Source organism: Sciurus vulgaris (genome assembly GCF_902686455.1).
Source record: "Sciurus vulgaris genome assembly, chromosome: 18".
Taxonomy (NCBI): domain Eukaryota; kingdom Metazoa; phylum Chordata; class Mammalia; order Rodentia; family Sciuridae; genus Sciurus; species Sciurus vulgaris.
This window is the reverse complement of record NC_136479.1, coordinates 40,335,943-40,351,127: the sequence shown is the minus strand read 5'-3', so window position 1 is coordinate 40,351,127 and position 15,185 is coordinate 40,335,943. Positions and strand designations below refer to the sequence as shown.

General features: G+C 44.8%; 1 protein-coding gene across 1 annotated transcript in view; it reads left to right on the top strand.

The window, feature by feature from the left end:
- Nucleotides 1-716: 716 nt before the first annotated feature.
- LOC306649339 (protein-tyrosine sulfotransferase 1-like) overlaps nt 717-15,185 on the top strand; it is a 53,632-nt gene continuing 39,163 nt past the window's right edge. Inside the window, exon 1 of the mRNA XM_079120221.1 lies at nt 717-942. The gene's annotated coding sequence lies outside the window, so the exon portion shown is untranslated. The remainder of the gene's footprint in view (nt 943-15,185) is intronic.

The window sequence follows — 15,185 nt, the reverse complement described above, 5'->3', positions numbered from 1 at the left end:
TGCTGCTGTGAACATCCGTGTGCAAGTTTTTGTGTGGACCTCTTGATCATTACAGCAGCTCTTTAAGGTTTTAAAAACTGGTTCCAAGATGGTAGGACAAGGATTCTGGCTATAGCTGTTGGCTCCTGAGCCCGGCGTTCCGCAATCCACGTGGGCAGAGCTGGAACAGTCGCTGCACCAGGACCCTCCGTGGGCGTGCAAAGAAGCTGTCACGGTCGATGTGGCTCTCGCCGTGGAACCCGGGCCCGCTCCTTACCTCCCTCCCCTTCGCCTTTCCCTCCTCCTCGTCCCCCCTCCCGGGTCTGGACACACTGCTACTCGTTGACAGCGCGTGAGAGCCGAGCACTGAGGACCTGAGGCTTGCAAGCGGGAGCGGCGGGCGGAGGTGCAAGCAGCGGCAAGCTCGAAGGAACCTGCTCGCACAGCTTCTCCGCTGTCCCGCCCGGATTACTGCAGCCGGGGGCCTTCGGGCCTGCACGTGGGCGGCCAGGGCCGTTGGTCACGCGTGCAGCGGCTCTGGCAACAGGCCGCTGGCAGGTGGTGGCCGGATCCCTCGGGCGCGCACGCGCAGGACGTGGGGTCCCCCGCCCTTCGGCGCCGGCACCCAAGCCCCGCCCCCCGAGAGCGGTTCGCCGGAGCCAGCGAATCAGAGAGGCCCATACGGACGGCGGCCCGGCCCCCGGCAGCCAATCGCCGCGCGCGTGAGAGGCCGCGGCCGCCCGGCGCGCGCTGGGGCGACGACCGCGGGAGTCGCTGCTGAGGCGGCCGCGGTGCGGGTCGCGGCGGCGCGTCTCCCGGGCCGGCCCGGGCTGGCGGCGGCGGGCGCTCGGCGGCGAGGGCGGGCTCCCGGGCCGACGCGATGGCGCCCACCTAAGGCGGTGGGGGAGGTGACTGGGCTCAGCATGCCGGCGCGGCGGCGCGGCGGCTCTTCGCTGGTCGCAGGTAAGGGGGCTGCTGCCTCCCGCCGCCGGCCTGCCCTTCCCCTCCCGTCCTCCGGCCCTCTTCCTCCTCCTCCTCCTCTTCCTCCTCCTCCTCCTCCTCCTCCTCCTCCTCCTCCTCCTCCTCCTCCTCCTCCTCCTCCTCCTCCTCCTCCTCTTCTTCCTCCTCCTCCTCCACCGTCCTCCCTCCTCCTCCCCTCGTCCTCCCTTCTCGTCCTCCTCCTCGTCCTCCTCCTCCCTCGTCCTCCCTCCTCGGTCCCCAGCCCTCCGCAGGCGCCGCGGCGTCCCAGTCCGGAGCCCCTCCGGGCTTCTCGCTCCGCGCCCCGCAGCACCCGCCTTTCACCCGCACCTCGCCCGGCTTGGCTTCCACCGCACGGTCCCGCCGTCCCGGCCTTCCCGCCGCGCCCCTGTGCATTTCCCTCATCCCACCCCATCCCAGGCTTCCTGCGAAGCTCCCTCTGCCTGTCAGTCACCCCTTCCCAGTTTCCGTACCGAGCTCCCTTGCTTTTCAGTCCGCCTCTTCCCTGGGCTTCCTGCCTGCTCCCTTTGCATCCCAGTCACCCCCATCCCAGCCTTCACATGCGCCTCTGCCCCCTTCGCATTTCAGTTGTGCCCAGCCCATCCCTAGCCCTTATGCTTTACCCCTTGGCATTTCAGTCTCCCCCGAATCCTCGTCTAATGGGTGGGGAGTTGCATTTCAGTTGCCGGCAGGGTGTCTCTGGGTCTTGTCTTTTGGTTCCCAGATGCCTTCCTTTCCCCAACGCATCTCTTCTCATTTTCATCACCCACATTTCTAACTTGTCTTCCTTTACCCCTAAATCTTGGGTCACTTTCCTACTCTTCTGCATGCCAGATCCATAGTTTTAGCAGGTAATTTGTCCTTAATTAGCTGCACCCAGAATATGTAAGGAGCCCAGCTCAGGGCCTGCCACATATTAAGCTTGACCCATGGTGAGTGTTCACACCATCAGCCTCTGCCTCTTTCTAGGCCTCTCTGGATGGTGCCAGAAATCCAGTATCCAGAGGGATTTTGGACTCCTGTATGATAAGAGGTATGGGAGATGGAAGGATGAATTGAAAAACTCCAACACTAATGAAGGGATTTCACTGTCAACTACATACTGCAGTTATTCAAAAGAAACTGGATTCTGCTATCTTTGTGGCTTGTTAATTGCCTTTGTAAAGAATTCTTAGACTGTTCTGGGAGCTTTGTGATATAATTACATCCTCCCCCTTTATCTCAAGTGTTTAGCAAACCTTTGTTTTAGGGAAGAAAGAGCCCCTACCTCCTGGCTGAAGCAGCATTAACTGTAAGTCTGTTGACTTATTCATCTATCAGCTAGCTAATATGGGGATCTGCAGTGAATTTTCTCCCTTTAAAAACCAAAGGAACTCAGGCTTGGAATCAGCTGCTGAAGTGATCAGAGGGGCTCAGGAGTGAAAGTTGTCACAGGTTCTGTAGGAGTTAAGAGGAACATCCATGAGTCTCTTTCCCCTTTTTGAAATACTCTTCTGTCAGTCAGAGAATGAGAGTTAGTTTTTTTAAAAGAGAAAAATAAATTTGACTTTTTAAAATTATCAAAGCATTGTTCTGGGCCTTGTACTGTTCTTGCCACAATTGTTCAGATGGTTTCAAGCCTGAATCAGCTTTTCCTGCTCCTAGGCTCCCCAGGGCAGGCTGGAGAAAATCATGTCACTGAGTGTTCTGGGTGCTGTTCTGAACTTCCCAATCTAGTTTTGGTTGCACTGCAGACCCTTGACTTACCTCCTGGGTCCCACTTATGTACTAAAGTCTGAATTGCCACTCTTCTCTGACTCTTGCCTTCTCCTTTCTGCTTATTTTACCTTCTGCTTCAGGAAGAGATTAGTGGGCATCAGCTCTGACCCCTCAAGGACCTGTCATTTTTGTCAGTGCCTGTACTTTCTGATTTCTGTTCTTTCGTTGTATCTCAAGGAAAAAAGGTCCTCTTTTCTAAGGCTGACATCTTGCTCTTTCCCCATTTAGTCCTTTCCTCATCATGTGTACATGCTCAGGTCTCTACCTTCCAAGGCAAAACAAATCTTCCCTTGATGCTTCCCTCTTTTTGTCTTCTTCCATAGCATTTCACTTGTGTCCATTTCTGTTCTGTTTTCCTTGTGAAGTCACGCTTCTGTCTGTGGCTTTAAGTTGCCCCTGTGTATTAAGGTTTTCAAAGATGTGTGTGCGATCCCCATTTCCCTCGAAGTACAGGCTCCAGTTTTCATCTCTCTACTGGATCACCATACACGGATGCTTGGTTCTTCAAATGTGGTCATCATTTCCTTCCCTTAACTCTACCCACAGGCCTATTAAGCATGCACTGACGCTTTCCTCTTGCTGAAAGTCTTACCCTAGAATCTCAGGGCCATCCTCCTTTCTCCTTATGTTACATCTGTTGTACTTCCTCTTGCTACCTCACATCTTTCTCTCATTGGCAGAGATTGGTTCAGGCCTTGGTTATGTGTTTCCTGAGCAGTCAGCTGGGTCCTGAACTCTGGTTTATCCTTCACACTACTCTTAGGACTGGTTCCATTTCTAACAGAATGATCTGATCATGCTGCTCATTTCCTTTTTCTTCCCTTTCCCTTTCCTTTTCTGCCGTACTGGAGATTGGACCCAGTGGTGCTTAACCACTGAGCCACACCCCCCAGCCTTTAAAAGTTTTTTTTTTTTTTAAGATTTTTTTAAAAAATTTGAGACAGATTTTGCTAAGTTGCTTAGGGCCTGCTAAGTTACAGAGGCTGATCTTGAACTTGTGCTCCTTCTGAGTTGCTGGGATTGTAGGCATGTGGCACTATGCCCGGCATCATCTTCTTTTAAAATTCTCTTAAGCTCCTAAACACTTAGCATGATGACCTAGACCTACCAGAGGATCTATAGCACAGACTTATTCTCATCCTGAAACCTTCATAATCCAGAGCAGAAACCAGTTAAGGAAACAGACCATTTAATACTGTGTAATCAAGAGCATAATAAAGACTTAGAAAACTGCAGGGTGCTCCGAATACCTGCCGGGAGAGGGTGAGGAAAGATTTCTGTCCACAGGCACCTAGTACTTTTTCTGACTCCCTCTCCTTGGTTTGGGTTAGGTGACTTTTGTTTGTGTTCTTACAGCACTGTGTATACTGTCATCTCCATTTTTACACTGTTGCAGTGATCTGTTTTCTTATTTTTCTCCCTGACTAGTTACTGGTGGTGGTGGTAAGTCCAGTACTCAAAGGAATTTCTGAACCTTTACCTGAAGACAGGTATGGGAGATGGAAGGAAAAGTTGTTGCACTCCCAAGTCCAGCACACTAGTTGCTCAGTAAACTAATAAAGTTTTCAGAAGGGCTGAATCTGGACAAGTGGACACTGGCATTTGGAAACAATAACATGTACAAAGGTGTGTGAATGCTGATGCATTTGGAAAACTGGAGAAAGGGCATAAGGAAAGGTGAGGCTGGAAAGGCTTGTAGACACAGCTCAGCAATGACCTTGTGTGTCACTACAAGTTTTATCCTAATGTGGTAAGAAATTTGAGAAGGATTTCATCCTGGAAAGATCCTGCGGAGTCTGCCTTGTTCCTATCTCAGGCTTTGTGTCTTATGCCTTTCACCTCTGCCTGTAAATCACCTGTGTTACCAGAACATTCCTCATGGTGTGCTGTTCCCACCTCAGTCCCTTTGCCTGCACGTGCTTATGGTTGTCGCTGTGAAGCCCTCCCGCATCTGCCCTCTATAATCTTTTTTTTTTAAAACTTTTTGAGGAAGGGTCTCACAAGTTGCTTAAAGCCGTGCTAAATTGCTGAGACTGGCTTTGAGTTTGCCATCCTCCTGCTTCAGCCTGCCGAGCTTCTGTGATTACAGGAATGTGCCACTGCCTGGCTCAGTTTATCTTCTTGGTATCTTTTGTCAGATTACCTGTGGCCTTTGCATTTACTTCTTTACATGTCTTTCTCTTTCTCGGTCCTAAGGACAAGGGCTTTGAAATCAAGATTTTTTTGTGTTACTGGGGGTCCAACCAGGGCGAGGCCTTGTGAGCACCAGGTAAGAACTCTTCTGTCGAGCTGTATCCTCAGCTCTTAGGTGGCTTCCCAATTTCTGGTTTGGTTGCTGAACTAATGTGGTTCGGTTCATTTGGTTTTAGGACGTACAGGAGAGAAACAGGTTTTAGAGGGAAAAGGGGGGATTCACTGGTATTGTCTTGTCCAGAAAATATCTTGAGAGAGTGTTTGGGCCTCAAGGTGGAGAGGTGCATGGAGAGTTTGCACCGGGATGGAGGTGGAAGGCTTCAGAGTGGGTGGCATGGCTTGGTCCCATGGTTTGAATAAGGACCATCTGGGGAACTGTTAAAGGCCAAGGTTGGGGGTGGGAGGCATTCACAACAGTTCTGATTCATTTGGTCAGGCGCAGGGTTGGACTCAGAAGTGCTTCTCACAAGGCAGTGATAGGCATTTAGCACTGAGAACAGGGCCAGAGTAGGAGGAAATGGCAGTCCTAGAACCTTGAAGAGCAATAGTGTTTAACATCCTTTAAAAAGTCAGAGCGAATACCGTCTTCGTTGGCGTGATTCCTTGCTTGTTTTCCTTACATTTTGTGTGCTATTCAAGTACCACATTTTATTGATATTATTTCCCATGAATCCATTTCTCTCTTAACTAGGAGTTTCTTGAAGTCTGGGATCGTGGCTTGTCTTTTTGTCATGGCCTTGTATAGTATTTGGTATATTTTAGAAATTTGATAAAAATTGACTAAATGGATCAATCGCTAAGTAACGTAAACTGGATCCTGAACTAATGGTTTTGCAAGCTATCCAGCTGTTCCATGGCTGCTCAACCAGACACTGGTTCACCTTGCACAGTGATTCTGGTTTTAAATGCACGCACTTTGTCAATCAGTGGTGGATCAGGGTAAATAGTATTTGCTCTACAAGGACTTGGGTTTTAAGGTAGGTAAGCTATGATGGTTATACTACAGAGCTTCAGATGGTTGAGTCATGTAGATTTTGTTTCTTTTTTAAAAAAAATAGCTCTTATTTTAGGCTTATAAGCTTTGGAATTTTTAACTAGAACAAAAACTGTCAAATTGATAAAAGATGTTGAACAATGGCATAACAATTTATTGTTAACCAAGAAAATTATGGGAGTATGGAATATTCACTATACCCTCTATGTAGGTAAATCTCACTAGTGATATGAAAGACTGATTTCACCCACCCCCATCTGAAAGGGAGAGCAGCTTCCTCATGCTGACCATGGAAGCTGAGGCTTCCCCTGTGCCCAGGGCCTGAGGGACTCTCAGGAGGCTGAGAGAGGAGATGGCCCTCACAGACCTGTCCAGTGTGGGCTACTAAGGCTACAGGTGTACGTTTCCTGCCTGTTGTCTTACTTGGCTGCCTCTTCTTTAAAAGCTTTGTTGGGTTTTGGAGATTTCAGAGATGGAACTTTTGAAACAATGTTTCTTCTGTCCTTTCAAAGTTGACTTTGAATAAAACCTATTTTCCTATGAATTTGATTTTAAATATTTCTGGAACAATGAATGGTTTTCTTGGGCCTCTTCCTCCAGGGCCAGTATTGGTGCTGCCTGGTAACAATGGGGAGAGGAATATTTTGTAGTTCCCAAATATTTAATTATTATAGGAAGCACCCGTAATTGCTAGTGTATTGATATCAACATATTTTGTAATTTCTCAGGACTAGGATATAAACTGGAATGCTTAGTCTTCTTTGTTTTTCTGAAGATTTTTTTTTTTTCAGCTCTTTCTCTTTATGGAATTTGAAATAGTTGACAATTCTTTTTTTTTTTTTTGAAAAATATTGTGCTACTTTCTCAGACCTTCATGGTTTCAGATGAATTCATACTTCCTCAGGTAAGGTGTCCTTTCTCACCAGCTACTTTAAAGCCTTGTTTCTTCAGTTTTCAGAAGCCAATTCTGATGTGTCTGTTATGTGGATTTCTTTGGCTTAATCCTATTCACAGTTCTCTTTCAGTACATGATTGATTTTTATGTTGGCATCTGATACTTGTTTTCTTCTCATTCAAGTTGTGATTTTCTTGGTTCTTGGTATGTTGAGTGATTTCTCATTGTGTCGTGGACATTGGGATATTATATTTGGAACTATATCTTATAACCTTTCTATTCGTAGGCAGTCACCGTAGAGGGATTAGCACATAGAACCCAGCCTTTTTTTTTTAACATAATGACTTTATTGAGGTATAGTTTGCGTACCATGCATTCATTCATTCTTTGCTTTTAATATATTCACAGAGTTGTGCATCTATTCCCACAGTCTGTTTTAGAACATTTTCACTACCCAGTTAAGAAACCAAACCATACACTTCTTAGCCATCATCTCCAGTGCTCCCACCAATCTCCGCTGTCCCTGGGAAACCTCAAATCTATTTTATGTCTCTTTAGATTTATAGTATAGAATAGCAGTAGCTATTCTGGACATGTCACTTGATGAAGTCATACAGTGCGCTGCGCTTTGTTGCTGGCTTCTTTCACTTAGCATTCACAGCTCTCTTCCATAGTGTAGCATGTGTCAGTATTTCATTTTTTCCTTCCTAAATCAAGAAGTCATTAATTCAGGGATGGGGCTGTGGCTCAGTGGTAGAGTGCTTTCCTAGCACATGTGAGGCCGTGGGTTCAATCCTCAGCACCACATAAAAAAATAAAGGCATTATGTCCATCTACAATAAAAAAATATTTTTTTAAAGAAGTAGTCATTTATTCAACTAGTAATTGACCACCTAATATATAGGCGCTATGATTGACTGATGAGGCAGTGGTGAGCAAGAAAAGTTACCTGCTCCTGTGTAAGAGAAAGGCATTGCAGGTGAGCCTGCAGATAAAAATAGACATCCACCTTTAGTGCTGAGGATCAAACCCAGGACCTCCCTAGTGCTAGTCAGGTCTCTACCACTGAACTTCATCCTCCCTCTCAGAAAAAAGTAGAGCAGTTGATAAGTGATGGGCCAAGTGGTTTGGATAGACTGGGAGACCTCTTGTGAGAGGTGACACATGGCCAAGATCAGAATGACACAAGAGCGAGCGAGCACCGCAGCAATGGACCATCTGAAGAGTGTCTCATGCATGAAGAACTGCAGAGTCAGGAACAAGCTTCGTGTTCACAAAGGAAGAACATGAGAACGTCGGTCCTGGAGGAAAGAGCAGAAGCAGAAGTATTCTTGATCAGTGAACGATGTAGAGTAGTCCATGGAGATGCTGCGTTTTGTCTATCCGTGATCAGTTGGCGGGTGTCCGGAGTTTTTCCACATTGCCATGGAGAGCGCTGCTGTGAACGTGCATGCCTGGGTTTTTCTGTGGACGCGTTTTCTTCAGTAGCATGATCGTTGAGTCATATGAGAACTCTAGAACCGACAGGTTGACATTTTGAGGGACTGCCAGACTGTTTTCTAAGTAACTGCATCATTCTGCATTTCCATTGACAATGTATGAGTATCTGTTTTCTCCACTTCCTTGCCAAAACTTGTCATCATCTGATATCTTGATCCTAGCCACCCTGGTGGGTGTTTAGTAGAATCTCGCTGTGGTTTTGATCTGGATTTCCCAGATGGCTGATGTTGAGCATCTTTTCTTGTGTTTTTTGGCCATTTGTTTGTTTTCTCTGGAGAAATATCTGTTCCCATTTTAAGATTTAGTTGTCTTTTTATTGTAATATGTGCATATACAACTATAATATACATATATACAAGATAATCTCTGATCATAATTTCTTTTTTAAAAAAAACTTTTTTTCATTGTAAATGGACACAATACCTTTATTTTTCTATTTATTTAATGTGGTGCTGAGGCTTGAACCCAGTACCTCACAGGAGCCAGGCAAGAGCTCTACCACTGAGCCACAACCCCAGCCCCTCTGATCATACTTCTTCCTTCCAAACTGAGGGCCTTTTAATTTAGTTTTCATGTGTTGTTGCCCTGGCTAGGACCTCCTGTACAAGGTTGAATAGCAGAGGTATGAATGGATATTGTCTTTTGTTCAGGGCAGTCATTGAGTGTGAAATTAGCTATGTACTTTTTTCTTGGTACCAGAGATTAAACCCAGAGGCACTTAACCACTGAGCTGCATCCCTTGCCCTCTTTTTAAAAAATTTTTTATCTTGAGACCAGTCTCCCTAAGGCTTAGGGCCTTGCCAGTTTGCTGAGGCTGACTTTGAACTCATGATCCTCCTGCCTCAGCCTCCTGAGCTACTGGGATTACAGGTGTGAGCCACTGTGCCCAGCTTGGGCACTTTCTCAAATGTCTGTTCTACTAGGCTGATGAGATTCTCTTCTGTTTCTAGTTTATTCCATGTGTTTATCATGAAGGGGTATTTTGTCAAGTACCTTTTCTGTGCCTATAGATATGACCATGTGTTTTCTGTCATTAATGTGATGTATTTTGTTGGTTTTCTCATGTTGAATGAGCCTTACAGACTCAGGATAAATCACCCTCATGATATGTAATCTTTATATATGTAGTTAGGTAAGTTTGCTCATATTTTATTGAGAATTTTTGCATTTATTTTTTATAAATATTGATCTGTAATTTATTTTTGTAGTATCTTATTTTAGTTTTGAAATCAGGGTAAAACTTGTCCTCATGTAATGAGTTCAGAAGTGTTTCATCCTCTTCTATATTTTAGGAGAGCTTTTTTTAAAAAAATAGGTTTTAAAAATAGCTTTTATTTTTTAAAAGTTAATATGTGAATTACAGGAAAAATAAATACATAAGCAAAGAACAAAGCCATGTAGTCATCAGCAGCTTAGTTGGATGTGTCCCTCCAGGGGTCTAGAAGAACTTGTTAAGAATTAGTGTTTAATTCTTTAACATTTGGTAGAATTTGGCAGTGGAGCCATCTATTCTTGACTTTTCTTTGTGGAAAGTTTTTTTTGTTTGTTGTTTTTTTGTTTTTTGTTTTGTACCAGATGGACTTTGGTTCAGGGCCTTGCTAAATTGCTGAGGCTGGCTTTGAACTCACAATCCTCCTGCCTCAGCCTCCCAAGTCACTAGGATTATAGGCATGTGCCATGATGCCTAGCTGGGGGAAGCTTTTTTTTTTTTTTTTCCGGTACTGGGGATCGAACTCAGGGCCTTGTGCTTGCAGGGCAAGCGCTCTACCAGCTGAGCTATCTCCCCAGCCCTGGGGGAAGTTTTTGATTACTTAATTTAGTCTCTTGTTATAGGACTATTCATATATTTTTTGAATTTCTTCTTGACTTGATTTTGGTGGTTTGTGTCTTTTAGGTATTTGTCCATTTCATCTAGGTTATGTAGTTTGTTGGATTACAGTTGTTTATGATCATTTTTATTTCTGTTAAGATTGTTAGTTATGTCTGCCTTTTATTTTTTATTGCAGGTTTTAGTAATTTGAGTCTTCTCTCTTATTCTTTGTCAGTCTTGCTAAAGAACTGTCAGTCTTCCTGACCTTTTCAAAGAACCCGCTTTTTTTGTTGAAGCTTTCTGATGTTGTATTCTGCTGCATTGATTATACTGTCGTGTTTATTATCTCCTTCCTCCTCTGGCTTTGGTGTGGTGTCCTCCTTTTCAAGTTCCTCAGGTCTCCTTCCTTCTTGGCTTTGGTGTAGTGTCCTCCTTTTCAAGTTCCCTTGGGACCATGAGGTTGCTGACTCGGGATCCCTCTGAGTGTTGGTGCTCGCCACTGGAAGTTTCCCTCACAGCCCTGCTTTTGTTGCATCTGTAAGTTTTGTGTTGTCATCTCAAGAGTGTTTTGTAACTTTCCTTGTGATTTCTTTTTGGCTCATTGGTTATTTAGGAGGGTGATGTTTAATTAAAATGTATTTTTGAATTTTTTAAAGAGTTTTTTTGGTCATGATTTTTAATTTTCATTGAATTTTCAGTAAATATACTTTGTATGATTTCCATCGTTTCAATATATTAGGACTTCGTTTTAGCCAGCTTTTGTTGCTGTGACTACAAGACCTGAAAACAGTGATTTTAGAGGAGGAGAGTTTATCTGTGGGCTCATGGTTTTGGAGGCCTCAGTGCATGGACAGCTGGCTTCATTCCCCGGGGCTCAAGGTGAGGTAGGACATGATGGAAGAGGGTGTGGTGGAGAAAAGTAGCTCAGGACATCACACCAGAGAGCAGAGAGAGAGAGACTCCACTCAGCAGATAAACTGTCTACCCCAAAGGTATGCCCCTAATGGCCCACCTCCAGCCACACCCTACCCACCCTCAGTTACCACTCAGTTCATCCCTGTTTGGGGATTAATTTCCTGATTGGGTTAAGACTGTCATAACCCAGTCATTTCACCTCTAACCCTTCTTGCACTGTCTCACATATGAGCTTTTGGCAGACACCTGATATCCAAACCATAATAGACTTGTTCTATGGCTTCACACAAGATTTATCCTAGAAAATGCTTCATGTACATTTTAAAGTAACGTCCAATATGCTCTTGTTGCCTGGAGAGTTTTATACATGTTTGTTAGACTTAGTTGCTTTGTAGTCTTGTTCATGTCCTGTTTTCTTGCTAATACTTTGTCTAGTTATTTAAAATGGAATATTGAAGTTTCTTACTATTATTGCTGAATTGTCTATTTCTCACTTTAATTCTGTCAGTTTTTGCAGCATGTTTATGGTTCTAATATTAGTTACATGTACACTTAAGATTATTTTGTGTTTTTGATCAGTTACTAGATTCATCTCTTGCAAAATGTACTTTTTTGTGTCTAGTAACAATTTTGTCTTAAAGTGCATCAGATCCAGTGTTTTATACAGAGTCCAGGGTCTCTTGGTTACTGTTTGCATTGTATACCTTTTCCCCTCCACGGCTTTTTGCCTTTTCAGTTTGGTCTTTGAGTATCATGTTTTTCATTTTTTGTTTTTGGCCCATTCTCAATCACTGCCTGTAAGAGTTTTTATTCCATTTACATTTAATGTAATTATTAGTATATTAGGATTTATATCTACTATTTTACTCTTTGTTTTCGGGGTATGTTTTTATCTTTTTGCTTCTCTTTTTCCATTATTCTTTTTTGTATTAAATATTTTCCTGTGTACATTTTAATTATTTTGTTTCTTTTACTCTGTAGTCATGTATTACTTAGTGACAAAGAACATATATATATATATATATATTTTTTTTTTTTTTTGGTACTGGGGATTGAACCCCAGCCCTTTTTAAAAATGTTTTATTTTGAGACGGGGTCTTGCTAAGTCCTTAGGGCTCCATTAACTTGCTGAGGCTGGTCTTGAATTTGCAATCCTCCTACCTCAGCCTCCTGTGACACTGGGATTACAGGCCTGTGCCACTATATCCAGTGATAAAGATACATTCTGAGAAATGCTTCATTAGGTGATTTTGTCCTTGTGTAGACATCACAGTGTTCTTACATATGATGTTATAGGTCAGTCTCTCAGTGTAGCCTTGTGTTGTGACCAAGAGACATGGCACAGATGGGACACAGGAGGCTGTGCTGGTATGACAGTGCATACTGCTCTGCAGTCAACTTAACTGTTAAGTGAGAACAAGGGTCACATTCTGCAAAGACAATAAAACAAAGTACAGTAAATACATATGGCATGGACGTAGTCATTATTGGATTTTATGTGCTCTGCATGGTTGCATGTGCCAGACTTCCACATGACTGGCAGTGCGTAGGTCTGTCTGCATCAGCCTCACACCACCTGCTTGAGGAATCCGTTGTGCTATGACACTGTGATAGCTCTGGTGTCACTAGGCAGTGGGAGTTTCTCAGCTCCATGTAATCTTTTGAGGCCACTGTTGTCCTTGTGGTCTGTTGTGGACCAAAGTGGTGGTATGTGGCCCTTGACTGTCCTTTTTTATTTTACTGGTGATTAGAATTGGTAACCTAAAACAATATAGTTTGGAGTAATACCAACTTAATTTTAATAGTGTAGAAAAAGTTTGCTTTAATAAAGCCCTGTTCATTTCTTCTTGCTTCCTCATTGAAATTATATCTTTAAAAAAATTTTTTATTAGTTTTGATGAACCTTTATATATTTATTTATATGCAGTGCTGAGAATCAAACCCAGTGCCTCACGCATGCTAGGCAAGTGCTGTACCACTGAACCACAACCCCAGCCCAAAATTATATCTTTACGTTATAAACTTCATCAACAGTTCTATAATTATTGCTTTATACAGATTTCTTTTAATTCAGATAAGAAGAGTTATGAACAAAAAGGTACTGTCTTTTGTGTTTCCCTGTGTAGTTTACTTTGGTGCTGTTTATTTATTTATTTATTTTTTAATTGCTCCTAATGAGTTTTTATTCATGACCCTAGCAGGAACTATTAACAAATAAATGTTTTACTTTTATATTAACAATGTTGGCAAAAAGGATCTTGTTTCTCTAGGGGGTAGGGGAAGTGTAAAATTCTGAAATTTTAATCCAAATAGAGCCCAAGTTAGAGGAACTGGATCACCTGCAAACCTGTCCCTCCCTCTGCAAAGAGAGACTTGAGGAGCCCAGTGGAGAGACCCGAGGTTCTGTGTTACTCAGTAGCTCAAGGGTTTGATGACCGCTAAGGCTTGAGTTTTACTTCCCCTGCAGAGTTTCGATTCCTTGATGTTAAGGGCTGGGGTCTCTGTGCTCCCGGAGGCATAAGGGAGCAGGGCATCTGCTCCCTAAATGAGTCTTCCTGGCTGCCTCTCCCAGCCAGATCTGGCAATGTGTGCCCTGAAGAAAAGCCAGGTCCCCGGTGTTCTTCCTGAGCCTGCATCCCTGGGAGCTGGGGAAAAGGTGGAGGTTTGCCGAGTATGGCCCAGGTTGAGGATGGGTGGGGCAAGTGGTGCCAGCCACAGATGGAAAGTCAAAGCAGCAAGTAGCTTCAAAGACTCGGGGGGCCAAGGACCTCCCAGGCCCTCATGGGAGATAATCTGTACCGAAAAGCTACCCTAGCAAAGGCAGAATCTCCTCATGACATCTCAGGCAACCAGGAGCAAGCCCTGCACTGGGTCACTTTTTAACGCTGGGTATCTTGGCCTTAGGGATAGTCTCTCTGAAAGGGACCCTGAGGGGCCTGCACACATACTCCAACAGCACTCAGACTGCAGAGGGCACAAGGGCCAGACAAGGAGAAAAACTCGAAGGGCACAGGGCTCCTGTCCCCTGACTGAGGGCTGCCCACCTATGCCAAGACAAGCTGCTGCCCTCACTCCAGGAGGCCCAGATGGGTCTGGATGTGACTGAGGCCACGTATTCTGGAGGCCTAAAACACCAAGCCCTATAGGTTCCTGGGAGATCAGGGAGCTCAGATTATAAGGCTGCTTCTTCATTTCAAACTCTCACCCAGCCTAATGGGCCAAGAGGCCAGCTTGCCCTGAACAAATCTTCTGGAACAAGAAAGGGAAGTGAAAGTCTTTCAGTTCTATCCTGACTTCCTAGAGCATTGCCCAGGGCTCATCAAGAGCTGCTGTGTGGCTCCCCTAGCTCCTAGGAAGCCTAGGCCCAGGCCTTCGGGACAGAAGCCACGGTCTCATGTCAATCTGCTTAGTCATTGCAAAGGTCGATTTCTGGCATAAGACTGGGATGGGGGAGGGACTACTGAGTCAAAGATCCTAGGATCACATCTAAGCCCTGTTTTGTGTGACTGAGACCTTGTGAAAGACTTTGTGCCTCAGTTTCCCCCTTGTAAATAGGGATAATAAAAGGTGCTACATCATCATGTTGCTGGAAAGCATATGTGAGACCAGTACTTAGCTAGATCCCCACATATTGCAGATGCTCAGGAGATATCAGCCCATTATCCACAGCACATGCCCAGTCACATGGGGGGTTTGTGAAGACTATGGTTCAGCAGTGCAGCTGCAGATGTGGAAAAGAGTTCAAGCATGCCGAGGCCCACAAGAAGCCCTGAGGTGTGTGTACTGCACTGACCTGGGCACACACCCAGGGTGGAGGAGCTGGTCAGGTTCTAGGTTCTGGTAAGAGATGAGTGAGGGACTTTACTCCTGACAGGAAGGATCTTCAAACTAAATCAACATTGCTCTTGTCTGAGGGATAGGCAGGGAACATTGAGACTATCCTCACAAGGAGACCTGACCTCCAGCACCAGGAAACCATCTGACCCCTGCCATTCATGGTGATAACAGGATGGACCAAAACCAAAGGGAGCTGACTCTGCCCTGAGGGGTGGTGGTTAGGAAGGCATGCCCCAGAAGGGTCTGGGAAATTTAAGCGTTGTAATCCTGCAGAAGAGCAGCATCCAGGGTAAGGCCAGGCACAGCTCCCACCTGCTCTAAAACAC